This window comes from Anabrus simplex, chromosome 2 (genome assembly GCF_040414725.1).
Source record: "Anabrus simplex isolate iqAnaSimp1 chromosome 2, ASM4041472v1, whole genome shotgun sequence".
Taxonomy (NCBI): domain Eukaryota; kingdom Metazoa; phylum Arthropoda; class Insecta; order Orthoptera; family Tettigoniidae; genus Anabrus; species Anabrus simplex.
This window is the reverse complement of record NC_090266.1, coordinates 669,083,977-669,098,514: the sequence shown is the minus strand read 5'-3', so window position 1 is coordinate 669,098,514 and position 14,538 is coordinate 669,083,977. Positions and strand designations below refer to the sequence as shown.

General features: G+C 39.8%; 1 protein-coding gene across 1 annotated transcript in view; it reads right to left on the bottom strand.

Moving 5' to 3' along the window:
* The window catches only part of Drat (Death resistor Adh domain containing target), a 325,067-nt gene that overhangs the window by 240,256 nt on the left and 70,273 nt on the right, over positions 1–14,538 (bottom strand). Inside the window, exon 2 of the mRNA XM_067141227.2 lies at positions 9,291–9,345. The gene's annotated coding sequence lies outside the window, so the exon portion shown is untranslated. The remainder of the gene's footprint in view (positions 1–9,290; positions 9,346–14,538) is intronic.

Here is a 14,538-nt window from a genome sequence, read left to right as displayed (position 1 = left end):
TGAATTAATCACACTTATTTAGTTCTAGGCTTTCTCATTAACTCTGGCTGTGAGGAATAACAGTTTTTTGATCATAGAGCACGGGGTGTAGAGTGGTGTTGTGTAAACAACAGGCAGGGCAAAGAAAATGAAATGCTATCGGCATAGTCGTGTTGACATTCCGGATGCCGTGAGATCTCCGAAGTTTAGCAACATTATGTGTAGTATGGATAAATGACTGCTGGCAGATGAGTGGAATGAAACAGGCCACCCTACCTCACGTGTCCGACTCGTTGGCTGAACGGTCAGCGTACTGGCCTTCGGTTCAGAGTGTCCCGGATTCGAGTCCCGGCCGGGTCGGGGATTTTAACTTTCATTGGTTAATTCCAGTGGCCCGGGGGCTGGGTGTTTTTGCTGTCCTCAACATCCCTGCAACTCACACACCACACATAACACTATCCTCCACCACAATAACACGCAGTTACATACACATGGCAGATGCCGCCCACCCTCATCGGAGGGTCTGCCTTACAAGGGCTGCACTCGGCTAGAAATAGCCACACGAAATTAAAAAACCTCACGTAAATTCAGGTGCACGATACCTGACCATGGATGTCTCCGTGGATTAGCCGAGACACGGGTTAAGTAGTAAGGGACGCTAGAGTGTGGGAATTTTGTTCTGCAGGAGTTATTTAATATACAAGAAGCCAACACCCCCATATACCACCAACCTCAGCCAAGCTCGAGCAATCCGTCTTGGGAACCAGGAAAATCTGGCTCGTCTAAATATTGTAATCACCACATCATAGTTACTAACGGCTTTCCTCAATATGAGGAGGACACCTGGTGGTGAATGCTAGGCAACAATGTTGACGATGGCGTCACGTTGACCACGTGTCATCTGTAGGTCATTTCTTTATGTAACAATCAACTAGGCCCTTTAAGTTGTGTACAAACCATGAGTTGAGGTAATGTGGTGATCACAAGTCGCAAGTCCAACTGTTGTACATGAAAAACTAAGACTAAGATTCATTTTCAGCAACACATGTTAACTGTTTTAATATTATTTTCTTAAAGAGGTGCAACAGATAATTTAACATTTGGAGTGTTTCATCAATTTTTAGACCTAAATTTACACTTAACAGCCCGTACATGAGCTGTTCAAACTGATTAATATTGTTTTAATATCTATAGAAAAAGAAAATGGTCCTTTTCTTTGTATCTATGTTCAAGCAGTCTGTGACAGTTTCGGTTCTCATTTTCATGAACTTTTCTGCAGTGGCAGCCAAAAAATGACAAGCGTAAGCGTAAGATGAAAGCGTAATAAATTCTCTGATATTTTTTACACTCTTTCAGCAGAGTTCATAAATACAATTACCAGCCACTGCCTTTTAAATCCACACAACTTTAACTGAACTGCTGGGAGCTGACATAGGTTGATGAAACGCCTCGATTTTAACATAAAGTTGAATCATTTAACATTTGTTAGCTGAGTTCTCAACAGACGTTGATGAAACTGGGCCTAAAGATGTGGCCTTCCTTTTGAAAATCTACCATGAAGAAACCAAGATTAAAATATGCCATAGAGCCATCATTCCTGACAAGTAAGCCAAGGGTGAGAGGGTACAGATTAATACCTGAATGTCCAATACAGACACAAGTTGAAATGTATTCCTAATGTGAGTAATGAATATTTCATTCCTCCAATAATTATTTCCAAGAAGAAGACAGTGTTTCGTTTCGTTTAACGTTCTTTCTAACTGTTAATGGCCTTCAAATATGCCAAGGAGGAAAGAGGAGACATTGGCAGAATATGAAACGAAGTAATCCAAATGTTACAGTCGTTTGGGAAAAGCAAGCCCGTGATGGAATTATTAAGAAGTGTTCTTCTGATCACTGGAAGCCTGGGCCAATGGTGATATTCACGGGCTTCCAGTGGCTCTAAATATATTGAAGCATCGTCTCATCCATCACTTAAATCACATAATGCTCTCCTTAGCTGCACACTCGGCTCAACAGTACATTTTATTCTGTTTCATTCAGGAAGTCGAACTTTATCTAAAATTAATTTATATAAAGTGGTGTTGTAATGACCGTCAATGCGCTCACTGATTAATGATTTCCACTACTTTCTATTAACTTGTTCAAGTGCGCTGTGTAGTTAGTTAGATCCTCGCATTCTCTGCCAAAGAGGATGCAGCACTGAATCCCGGTAGTCAGTTGGCGTTTTAAAGTATATACTGCTAATATTACTACTACTCTGCATTTGTGACAACGACCACACCTTGGCGGAGTCGCAGATGTGAACTGTGTCGTTAGCCCTGATTTACGGCCGGATGCCCTTCGTGACTCCAATCCTATATGAAAGGATGTATTCATTATTGCGTCTTTTGATGGTGGTCGGTACTGTGGTACGTTGTATGTATATGAAGAGCTGTGTATAGGGTCAAACATAAACACTTAGTCCCTGAGCCAGAGAATGAAAGGAATTAACCAGATGTGGACAAGTTAGCTGATCAGGCCGGGGATCGAATCCGGGACCCTGTGAACCGAAGGCCCGGGAGTAGATCAGTCAGTCAAGGAGTCAGTCAAATAATAATAATAATAATAATAATAATAATAATAATAATAATAATAATAATAATAATAGTCTAATAATAATTATGAAAATCCACAGCCTGTTTCCAGTCAATCGACCGGGTCAGGAATGGAATGAATGAAGCCCCCATCTAGCAGCGAGGATAGGAATTGTGCTGGCTGCCGAAGCCTGTCGCACTCCTCTGGGGCAATGATTAATGAACGACAGATGAAGTGAAATTATTTTGGAAAGTGTTGCTGAAATGAAATATGACAGGGAAAATCGGAGTATCCGGAGTAAAACCTGTCCCGCCTCCGCTTTGTCCAGCACAAATCTCACGTGGAGTGACCGAGATTTGAACCACGCAACCCAGCGGTGAGAGGCCGGCGCGCTGCCGCCTGAGTCACGGAGGCTCTTAATAATAACAATAATAATACTAATTAAGGCCACAGCCGCTTCCTTTTCACTCCTAGCCCTTTCCTATCCCATCGTTGCCACCAGACCTATCTGCGTCGGTGCAAGGTAAAACAGATTGTAAGAAAATAATAATAATAATAATAATAATAATAATAATAATAATAATAATAATACGCAAAGTAGTATTGAACCCGTTATCTAAAATATGTGATCACAGCGCACCGCTGCCATAGTAGAGAGAGAGAGAGAGAGAGCATGAATTTCTGATCTCTTTGGAAAGGGGATCACTTCAAGATATTACTCTCGAAGTTCGGCGCAACCACTGCGAAGTGGTAAAACTTCTTGATTTACCGTTACGTTGGGTAAATATTTTCAGAAGAAATTAAAGTCATAAAGGGGGGAGACCTAGCTCAACACGGGGAAAATATGCCAATATTCATTCGATTGTTATATATGCTACAAACGTAGTTGACAAATGCTGCACATACCGCAGGATTGGAATGCTTAAGAGCAATCAGAAGCAACTTCAATAATGTCAAAATTCTAATTATAACATTTTAAAATAAAATGTTCAAAATTTCCTGCTTTTTTAACAATATGTCACGGTTTCCTTCATAACTCTCTTACTGATTCACGGATAATTATGATTTTTTCAGAGTTTCCTCCCATAATGTTGTACTACAATCTGTACCTCATTCAGATCAATAGGATTTAAATTCGATTTTATATAACATTTTTATTTAAAAAGCTATAAATATTTTCTGGTGCTCGGAATGAAAACACGACAAAAAATCCAAATCACAGTCTATGTTAATGATTGAGATTCATTTTGTAGATGGAGTTTTGATACACACTTTAAAAAAGGAAGAGTACGAAAATTCTTATAAACTTGGAATTTATAAGGGAAACAGTGATATATTGTTAAAAAGGCGGGAGATTTTGAATATTTTATTTTAAAATACTAAAACTATTAAAATTCTGACATTATTAAAGTTACTTCTGGTTGCCAGGAAGCATGCCAATACTGGGATATGTGCAGCAATTGTCAACAACAATTGTAGCATATTTAACACTCGAATGAATATTAACCTATTTTTTTTCCTTTCTTAAGCTGGGTCTCCCCCCTAAGGTATGTTTAGAGCCATATTTATTAAGACAGCATGCTGATGTTATGTGTGATTTTTCAGGTTAAAACTACCGTCCAAGAAGAAGAATGCCTGTGAATAATGCAAATTCAGAGTTCTCAGACGTGCTCCAGCTGCTGAGGAGAGAGGCGCTTCGAAATAAATTATTTGAGATTTTACGACTAAACTTATTACCAGTGACGCGATGAGAATTTCACCTGTTATTCATGGGATGAAAATTATGTTATTAGCGTCAGTGTGATAGCTTTAATTTTCGGAACCAAGTGAACTGCATTCCCAATTGTGAAACTCTGCAGGAAACCACGAGGACTTGCTGGAAATTTTGGCGGCGGAAAGAGTGACTATATAAGAAACGGAGCGTAGGAGATTTCTTCTCATTAAATCGTGGTCAAGCGGACCGTATCTGCGTCAGCCTGTATCAAAATTTCATTGCGCCGGGAAATCAAGACTTAGAAAGGTTTTCGACGGTGTAAGTAAGGAAAGTTCGTAAGAGCGAACCAGTACAAGTACATAGGGACTTGTGTTATTTTATCGCGGTGATGTCTTCGAACCCTTAAAATTGTCCAGTTAGAGCTTTGGGCAAGAACTTAGCTAAACGTAGCATGATGTTCCAAGAGTCTTGTACCATTAACTCATCAGTGATGGACATTAACTTTTCCTCTGTAATTGAGAATATCCTTGGCTAGGAGTTATATTCAGTGTTGAATATTTGGGCAGAAATAAGTGGGGTTGAGAGACAACAGGAGAGACAAGATTGTTTTTGCAAAGTGGGAGATTTTACCTGAGCGAAGCCTCCTGGTCATGGACAGCAAACAGCTGAGATATGACGGTCGCCTGAGTAAAAGACTGTTTAATACCGCGGAGTTTTCGGGAATGACTGCACCAGAATACGTTACCGTACTAACGCGAATTGAGTGTAGGAAGTGTATGTGTTATATTTAAGTGTCGCATGTGGAAAGTGTAAAATATTAAGATGAATCTAAATGTGAAATTATACCCATCTTCCTTTTAGTCATTAGTATGATCAAGTGAAAATCCTATGAGGCAGCCGATGATCTGATAACGGTAGCGAGGAACACCGCCTCCAAATGTCTGTCCTAATTTAATTAAAAGAGTGTATTTTGTTGTTGTTAACATTCCATCATATTTTATGTTATTGGGTCGAATAGAGCCACATTTCAGGATAGCGTAAAAGAGTAGGTCTAGATTATGAAAGTAGATTCGGCATGTGGACATGTAGAATAGCTGTAGTTGCAGTGAGATTGCAAAGTTGAAAACAGATGTATCCTTAAGTTTTATTTCGTTCTAAGGGACTGTGTCCAAATTTAATTCGAAATTATAATTAATTGCACTAATAGTAAGAAAACACTGTGTCCCGAAAATGAGTGAATAATCTTTATGAAAGTGAGTACTAACGGATTCAGAATTTATAGACTTGAAATGAAGTAATTTGACATTAATTTCGGATGGATTTGAGGTCCAAGTCTAAGTGTAGATGATTGGATTTATAGTTATCAAATTTGGAGTAGGCAGTAGTATTCCTTAAATTGTAGGATCCTAAGTTCAAACTTGGCTGTGTTGTCCAGTACGTGGACTTTTATCCAGGTAGAGCGTGATCGCTCTCTTAAGTTTTAAGGTGTGCAGGAGTTTTGGTACAGGGTGAAGCCAGGTTTGAGGCCCCTGGAACTTACTAGGAAATTGCATCTAGCAAAGAAGTCAGCTAAGGATAACATGATGGCCAGCATAACTGGCAGTCATACAAATTTTAGTGAACAATGGAAGGGTATGTATAGGTAGCCTACATTAAGGCAGAAACAAGTTCCAAAAAAAGGACATTCCAGGAATCCTTAATGAACAAGGGGAGTGTGTATGTGAGGATCTTCAAAAGGCAGAAGTATTCAGTCAGCAGTATGTAAAAACTGTTGGTGACAAGCATAATGTCCAGATAGAGGAGGTGATTATTACTAAAGAAGTGTTAAGATTTACGTATGATAAAAATGACATTCACAATACGATACAAAAGTTGAAAACTAGAAAAGCGGCTGGAAATGATAAGATTTCTGGGGATATATTAAAGACAACGGGTTGCGATATAGTACCATACCTGAAGTACTTATTTCATTATTGTTTGCATGAAGGAGCTATACCAAATGAATGGAGAGTTACTATAGTAGCTCCTGTGTATAAAGGAAAGATTGAAAGACTTAAGCTGAAAATTATAGGCCAGTCAGGTTGACATGCATTGCATGTAAGCTTTGGCAAGGCATTTTTTCTGATTATATTAGACATGTTTGCGAAATTAATAACTGGTTCGACAGAAGGCAGTTCGTGTTTAGGAGAGGTTATTCTACTGAAGCTCAACTTGTAGGATTCCAGCAAGATATATCAGATATCTTGGATTCAGGAGGTCAAATGGACTGTATCGTGATTGACCTGTCTAAGGCATTCGATGTTGTGGATCATGGGAGACTACTGGCAAAGATGAGTGCAGTTGGACTCGACAAAAGAGTGGCTGAATGGGTTGCTATATTTCTAGAAAGTAGATCTCAGAAAATTAGATAAGGCGAAGGTGTATCTGACCCCGTAATAATTAAGAGGGGAATTCCTCACGGCGGTATTATTGGACCTTTATGTTTCCTTACATATATAAATGATGTGAGTAAAGAAGTGGGATCAGAGATAATGCTCTTTATGGATGATGCTATTCTGTATAGAGTACTAAATAAGTTAAAAGATTGTGAGCAACTGTGAAATTACCTCGATAATATTGTGAGATGGATAGCAGGCTATGGTATGACGATAGACGCGGTTAAAAGTCAGGTTATGAGTTTTTTTGGCTATTGGCTTTACGTCGCATCGACACAGATAGGTCTTATGGAGACGATGGGACAGGAAAGGACTAGGACTGGGAAGCAAGTGGAAGGGTGTGAAAATGGGAAACCACAGAAAACCATCTTCAGGGCTGCCGACAGTGGGGTTCGAACCCACTATCACCCGAATACTGGATACTGGCCGCACTTAAGCGACTGCAGCTATCAAGCTCGGTGGTTACGAGTTTCACAAATATTAAAAGACCTCTCAGTTTTAATTACTGCGTTGATGGGGTGAAAGTTCCTTATGGGTATCACTGTAATTACCTAGGAAGTTTTTATATAATGAAAGGTCTTCATTGGGGTAATCACATCAATGGTATTATGAATAAAGGGTACAGTTCTCCGCACATGGTTATTAGGGTGTTTAGATTTTGTAGTAAAGATGTAAAAGAGAGGGCATATAAGTCTCTGGTGAGACTCCAACTAGAGTATGGTTCCAGTGTATGGGACCCTCACCAGGATTACTTGATTCAAGAACTGAAAAATCCAAAGAAAAGCAGCTCTATTTGTTCTGGGTGATTTCCGACAAAAGAGTGGCGTTACAAAAATGTTGCAAAGTTTGGGCTGGGAAGAACTGAGAGAAAGGAGGCGAGCTGCTCAACTGAGTGGTATGTTCCGAGCCGTCAGTGGAGAGATGGCGTGGAATGACATGACTCACATGAGTAGACGAATAAGTTTGAGTAGATATCCACATCCGTGCAGGCCTCTAGTTACAAAGCACTGTTAATAAGGGCATGTCGTATTTAGATATGTCAGTTATCAGCATACATGGACTATGCCAAGGTTGAAAGCACCATGCATCTCCAACCTGCATTCCTTTTCTCGCTCGCTCGTTGTATACAAACGACTGTATGTTTTTGTGTATCGCACTTCTCCAGACTTCTTCCACGCTCTCTAGCGATTCATGAAACTTTTTTCTTTCTTAATCCGTTTACACTCCAGGGTTGGTTTTTCCGTCAGACTCAGCGAGGGTTGCCACCTCTACCGCCTCAAGGGCAGTGTCCTGCAGCGTGAGACTTTGGGTCCGGGGTATGAAATTTGGAAAGAGGACCAGTATCTCGCCCAGGCGGCCTCACCTGCTATACTGAACAGGGTCCTTGGTGGGGAATGGGAAGATTGGAAGGGATATACGAGGAAGAGGGAAGGAAGCGGTCGTGGCCTTAAGTTAGGTACCATGCCGACATTTGCCTGGAGGAGAAGTGGGGAAACAATGGAAAACCACTTCAAGGATGGCTGAGGTGGGAATAGAATCCTTTCTACTCAGTTGACCCCCCGAGGCTGAGTGGACCCGTTCCAGCCCTCATGCCACCTTCGTGTCAGAGCTGTGAATCAATCCCGGGCCTCCGGGTGTGGCAGCTAATTACACCAACCGCTATACCACACAGGTGGACGATAAGCGAAACATATGACCGTATTTTACGAAAAGTCTCCTCGACGACAGTGATAATCCACCAGTCTTTAACAAATCACTAATAGTAACTTTCTTCCTACTGGTTTAACGTCCCACTAAAGCATCGAAGGTTATCAGTGACGCAAGTGTGGGAAAGGGTTAGGACTGGGAAGTTTCCTGCCATGGCTCTAATTAAGGTACAGCCCAGTTTTTGGAAAGCCACGAAAAACCATCTCCAGCGCTGCCAGCGGTGGGAATCGAACCCACCTTCTCCCGAGCTACGCGAGGCGATCCGTGCAGACAACTCGCTCAGTGCCTGTGACTATCCACTGGCTTATCCCTACTCTCTGCCCATGATATTAATATCAAACAGCTGGAAATGGCGTATGGTTTTAGAGCCGGGAGTGTCCGAGGACAAGTTCTGATCACCAGATTTTTTAATTGATGGTGAAGACGACACATACACCCAGCCCCCCCCCCCCTGCCAGCGGAATTAACCAATAATGGTTAAAATTGGCGACCCTGCCGAGAATCGAACCTGGGACCCCTGTGGCCAAAGACCAGCACTCTAACCATTTAGCCATGGAGCAGGACTGCTGTACAGTGGTTTCGCCGTGAATTGTAGGTAAAAATATAAATTTGTGTCCTCTCCCGAGGTGGTGAACCTCATTTCAAGCACTCCCTTCTGAACGAAAGTGAGATGCGTGTACCGTTTTGACCACATACCAGTCCTCCTGCCAATCTTAAATTACTGGCAGTACTGGGAATCGAACCCGAACCTCTGAGGACGGCAATTAATACCGCTAACCGTTACGCTACGGATACGTAAAAATGAATACATCCTCAAACAGTTCAGTTCTTCTTCTTCTTCTCTCTTTTTTCTTTTTCTGAGCAATTTATTCACTCACCTTGTTCACACTACCAAGGAGTATCTCGTTCCCAGGCTCACGTACGTTCAGCACCCTGCAACAATATAATACAATATATGTTTAATAAATAAATAAATAAATAAATAAATAAATAAATAAATAAATAAATAAATAAATAAATAAATAAATTGAATGTTGATTTTGTCCAAAAATCTCATGTCTCTCACATCAGCCAGGCCATACGACGCGAATCTGTCAAAAGCACAATGGAGGCTCAGACTCATTTAAACAGTCAGCTATTTTCACCAGTCTTATTCAGCTTGAAAAAGTGCTATACATCTTAGGCATATCTTTTTGTTCAGCAGCTATGGTCTAATGTTTGAAAATGTAAAAATTGATAGTGAGTGTGAATTTAGTGAGTAGTTACGTTAAACATATTTTGGTTTACATTTATTTTAAAAGAATTTTAAAATGAACTCTTTTGCATGTCTGACGACGACATTTTAAAATCAATGACTTGTTGAAACGAAGATTTTTTAAATTTTCAAATGAAGAGTAGTATTTTTTTAGACGACTTCCCCATTTTATTACAAACATTTCATGTCACATTTACGTTCGCACATTTTCTGTTCTGACTCATTCAATTTGCAGCATTTTAAAAATTTATTTTGATTTGTGACCGAGCTCGATAGCTGCGGTAGTTTATGTGCGGCCAGTATCCAGTATTCGGGAGATAGTGGGTTCGAACCCCACTGTCGGCAGCCCTGAAGATGGTTTTCTGTGGTTTCCCATTTTCACACCAGGCAAATGCAGGGGCTGTACCTTAATTAAGGCCACGGCCGCTTCCTTCCCAGTCCTAGCCCTTTCCTGTCCCATCGTCGCCATAAGACCTATCTCTGTCGGTGCGACGTAGAAGCCAATAGCAAATTATTTTGTGTTGTAATGAAAAATAACTCACATCAAGAAACAACATTATTACTTCAGAAATAACTCAAGTCACAACGTTTATAAGACGGAAGATTTATTACGGACGTGGATTTCAGATACACTACAGTTTATGACTACAGAATAAGGCTGTGCACATTCAGCCAAGACTGTGTGTTATAAAATTAAAATACAAGGACATCAAAGACTTAAAGTGTGACAAGAGGAGCAAACCTGAAAACAAACACAAGAGATGTGAAACCAAACCACTCTAAAAGGAACCATTTAATTTGATCAATTTAATGAAAGTCTTGTAGGCAGCATATAAGGGTTCATCGTTCTTTCTTTCTTTCTTTCTTAATCTGTTTACCCTCCAGGGTTGGGTTTTCCCTCGGACTCAGCGAGGGATCCGACCTCTAATGCCTCAAGGGCAGTGTCCTGGAGCATGATACTTTGGGCCGTGGGATAAAACTGGGAAGGAGGACCAGTGCCTCGCTCAGGCAGCCTCACCTGCTATGCTGATCAGGGGCCTTACCGGGGGATGGGAAGATTGGAAGGGATGGACAAGGAAGAGGAAAGGAACGGCCGTGGCCTTAAGTACCATCCCGGCATTTGCCTGGAGGAGAAGTGGGAAACCACAGAAAACCACTTCCAAGATGGCTGAGGTGGGAATCGAACACCCTCTCTACTCAGTTGACCTCCCGAGGCTGAGTGGACTCCGTTCCAGCCCTCGAACTACTTTCCAAATTTCGTGGCAGAGCCGGGAATCGAACCCGGCCTCCGGGGGTGGCAGCTAATCACACTAACCACTAAACCACAGAGGAACATAAGGGTTAAACTTTTCATAAATCTGATGGTTTGATCCAGCCGTTAGAGATACTTATAAGTAGGGTTTGGGAGTTTATGACCTACAGAAGTACATAATATTCAAGCAAGGATGCCTTAAAACTACCTAAATATGACCTAAAAAGGTAAAATATGACTTGAGCATTTTAGGGATAGGTAAAAAGTAATAAACATCTCACCATCATCCTGGTCCATTTTGGGACAATCGCTAAGAAGATGATGAAACGTCTGAAGTGCCATAAAGTGATTAGCGATAATACAGTAGGTATACAGTATGTCACTTTCCTATTCATACACAACCCATTTCGTTATAAAAAGTTATATCTGCCTGTTGTAACTATTTTGATGTTGATAATAATAAATAAATAAAATCATGAATAAAAATATATAAATAAAATTACTCAAAAACTTAATAACATTAATAAGCATAATTAACCGAAATGTCCGTAGTATGGGCGCCAGAGTTCACCAGAATGGATCCCTCGAATTTAGATAAGAGCATGATAAACTTTATATCCCAGGGCGTGTACATAATGCTGCGTACTGGTACATCTGCTTCAGGCCTTACCTAACCTCCTGAAAACGACTAATTAGGTAGGAACTGCACCTAGGTTCATCAGTAACACTGATTCTAAAATAGCTAACTATATTCTTAACAAATTCCGTGCATGAGCACCTCATCAACATACAACATTATACATATAATACACACATAAAATATTGCTGGAAGACTCCATATTTACAACAACAACAATAATGAAAACCGTGGGAAAACGAAAGTGAGAACTAAGCTACCATTTGTAGATAGTCCAATGTACATGTATGAAGATAAATACCCTTCACTGTCTCTATATCAATTCGACTTACCGATTCTCATAATCGGCAGTTACCACATCACACAGATACTGTACCTTGTACTACTGTGTTCACATATTTTAACACTTGTTGTAAAGATATATACACACGTCTGTCGATCCTCAACATAAATTATTGAAAGTCTGAGATAGCTTTCACCAACATATAATGCTAGGCCGCCACAAATGCTACAATACTTAATGCGCAAGCACTCTCCACAATCAGCCACTTTCCACGAACATAACAAGACTACGCTCCACGAACGTTTGAAGTCCAGTCCATTGCAGCCGTGTCACTCCAGTACCGTGTATCAGCACCACTTCCCTCCCGTACAGTGCGTCAGCTGTAGTTCTCTTATACAGCGTCACCGGTTGTAGCCATCTTCCTTCTCGTTCCTTCACAATCAGCCCCACAATCACCCTTACAATGTTCCTGGTTGCCGCCGTATGATCAACCTTTATAGACATCAACATCCCCCTCCTCTCAGATGATACGTCTGGATTGGTGCTTGCCCACCAATCATGAGTGATCTCTAGTCAAGACCAAGTCCTGAACTACTTCTTCCTCCCAAGACAATAACAAACTCTGGGGTATATTCCATGAGTCACCAAATTTTCCTAATACAACAACAAGCTCATCTCATCAGGCTGGGATATATACATGACTCATGAATTTCCCGACACAAGTACATCACAACAAACATTGGGGTAGCCATATGACTCATTCAAATTACCAGAGTTATTAAAGCAATGTTTTTCCCACTCGTGCAAAACAAATTACTCATACCTACATATGTGGATATCTTCCAGCTTACCAATATAAATGGCAAAATATACAAATGAAATACTGATAATAATAATAATAATAATAATAATAATAATAATAATAATAATAAATCGAATACTGACAATAATATCTCTAACTTCTACATATAATTCTGGGGTGTGATATATGTACTATCACACTGTATAGTTATGGAAATTATTGATTTATAGTTGTGTGTCATGAACGTAATAACAAGACGTAAACACTCAATGCACATTTTTTTTGTTAGTCCAAATAATTTGTGTTTACACACAAATAAAAATTGCATACACTCAAAATCTTGAAGTCACTTTGTTATCCATACACCAGTATATAAGGCTCTATAAGATGGGTATGCTTAGCCGCCATTTTGGTTCATACATGGGCAATGGGCCTACGTGCGCTCGCTTCGTCATATCGAATGTATTGCTTTAATCACCGCGTGCAGGGACAGAATAGTGCTATATTTGTGTGGATATTTATTGCATTATGGTGGGTTGTTCTGCACCTAATTGCAGTGATGTCTCTACTGCAGGATGCAGGTTGTTTAGATTCTCTTCTGGTCTGAATTATGCCTCCAATGCCTCTGCTACACCTTCTTCAACTGTTGACTTAAACCTGCATCCAGCTCCCACTGACATTACTACACCCCTTAATTCAGTCACATTGATCATTCAATATTCAGTTCTCCCCCAAAGACCGGCAACAGGAGTTCAACATCCAAACACCACAGTTATAATATTTGTCAAAACTAACTTCATATGACACAACTAATTTGTTTAACGTTGGTGGCATTACAGCAAATGCATTATTGAAAACCAAGATCTGTGGTAGGCCTATATGCAGGGAGAACTATGAGCTTTCTAACTCAAGCACGGAAACATTCGTATTTTTTTATTTAGCTGATCTAAAGAAACCAAACTGTGAAGTTATGGAATTAATTTGCAACTGTGAGGCCTTCTATAGGGACTGTAAGCATTATATAATGTAAAATGGTGCAAATCTTGTAAAGGAGATAATTCTGAATGATAAATGTACCAGTACAATCTTCTCCAATGTGCTGTAATTTAAAAGAAAAATATTGGTAGACACTTCTTCGAAATTCGATCCTATGCTTTTGTGGACTTTAACAAGAATGTACCGTACGGAATGGAATATTATTGTTTTGTAAATACTGTAATAAAAGGAGACAGTAGATTTGTAAAATATTACTTAAATATATATATTTTTAAATGTGCTGCCTGAGCAAGTTAACCAATGTTGCCACCCTTTGAAGTTTACTAAAGTGAGTCGTGTTAAGAAATAATACTAGGCCTACTTCTCAAACCAGAGGAATCTCTGTAAAAGAAAATTAAAGAAGCACTCCTAACTTTACCAAAGTCAAATTTTTCAATATTCTCCACAGCTCGTGGGTCACTTGTCTTAAGTCACTGGTAACCGTTTATCAGTGCAGTACTTCAGGTTGGGAGAGATCAGCTATAGAAGAAGTTACTCTATTCCTATTTTCTTCCCGAATATAATTTATAATAACATAACATTTGTTTCATGAATGTTCGGTTGAATAAACTAAAATCCTCTGTTCATTATAACTGCATAACCTGATGAGATTCATAACACTCACCAAAAATTAAGTTTATTTTGCACATAGAATGTCTTTTTTAAATACTGGTAAATAAGAAATGGGACTAAATTTTAGAAGAAAGAAAATAAACTTAAAGAATCCCAATTACTTGGGTGTGTTCGTCTTCGTATATCACATTTGAGCGTTATTTTTGTTCGAAGAATATTTTTCTTATTAATTCGACAACATTGAAAATAGCGCTGAATCAATTTCACGCAAGTATGAAATACCGACTGA